Raw genomic sequence first — 1,063 nt, 5'->3', positions numbered from 1 at the left:
CCGTGTCTCCTTTTTTGAGTAAAATGAATTGAAAGAAATATGTTTGCACTACTACCGAGTCAAAATACAATGGATATCAACCAGTTTTCGTCAGTCCTGCTGTTCCTGCAGTAGTTTGATGACCCAGGTTGACGCCTTCAAGTAATCCAAAACAAGGGGGGTGCAGCCAATAAGGTTCATGCCCATCTCTCCAACATGCCTTTTCCTGAATAGCATACAATCCTCTGTGAGAGCGGTGACCCCTCTGAAAAGCGGAAGTACAACATATAGACAAAAGTACTGGACCACCTGACCATTACACCAACAGGCACTTTAATCACACCACATTCTAAATACACAGACAGCTCTGCAGCTACAACTGTTTCCACTCTTCTGGGAAGGATTTCCACAAGATTTTGAGTGTTTCTGTGGGACTTTTTGCCCATTCATGCAGTAGAGCGTTTGTGAGGTCAGGCACTGATGTTGGACCAAAAGGCCTGGCGCACAGTCTCCATTCAGGGTCATCCCAAAGGTGTTCATTGGAGGTCAAGTCAGGGTTCTTTGGACATGGTGGCTATGTATGTACCAAACCAATAACTGCCTTGCATGATCAGGAAGGTTTTAAACCCTGCTGAGGCATGTGATAGAGACATCTTGAGAGACATATTATCTGTCTCATTCAAAATAAAATAAATGAATAAAGCACTTGAGACTCCTGAGATGCACAAGACAGTAAACTCTATGCTCTCCTCTGAGTTTTATGTGAGGAGTGAGGAATCCTGTTTGTGCTCACTGATGGACACATCATGGAGGGTAATTGGTCTACAGAGATACACATGGCACTTTGTGTGTGATAAAATTCGGCAAACAGAATTGTAGATGGCATTTAAAGGGTCTAAAGAAGAGGGGTGTTCACTGAACTTGTTAGCTAAAGCCTGTAATTGTCAAGGCACTACAACTTGATGATTGTCATTATTGTTTAAAGCAGCCTGAGGGTTTTGGTCTGTAGCCTGGAACAGCCTGTAACACTTTTAATTGTTTCTTATTCAACCATAATGATATAAAACATCTTTTGTCATTTTAT

This window comes from Scatophagus argus, chromosome 8 (genome assembly GCF_020382885.2).
Source record: "Scatophagus argus isolate fScaArg1 chromosome 8, fScaArg1.pri, whole genome shotgun sequence".
In the NCBI taxonomy this organism is placed as follows: domain Eukaryota; kingdom Metazoa; phylum Chordata; class Actinopteri; family Scatophagidae; genus Scatophagus; species Scatophagus argus.
Note: the sequence above shows the minus strand (reverse complement) of the source record.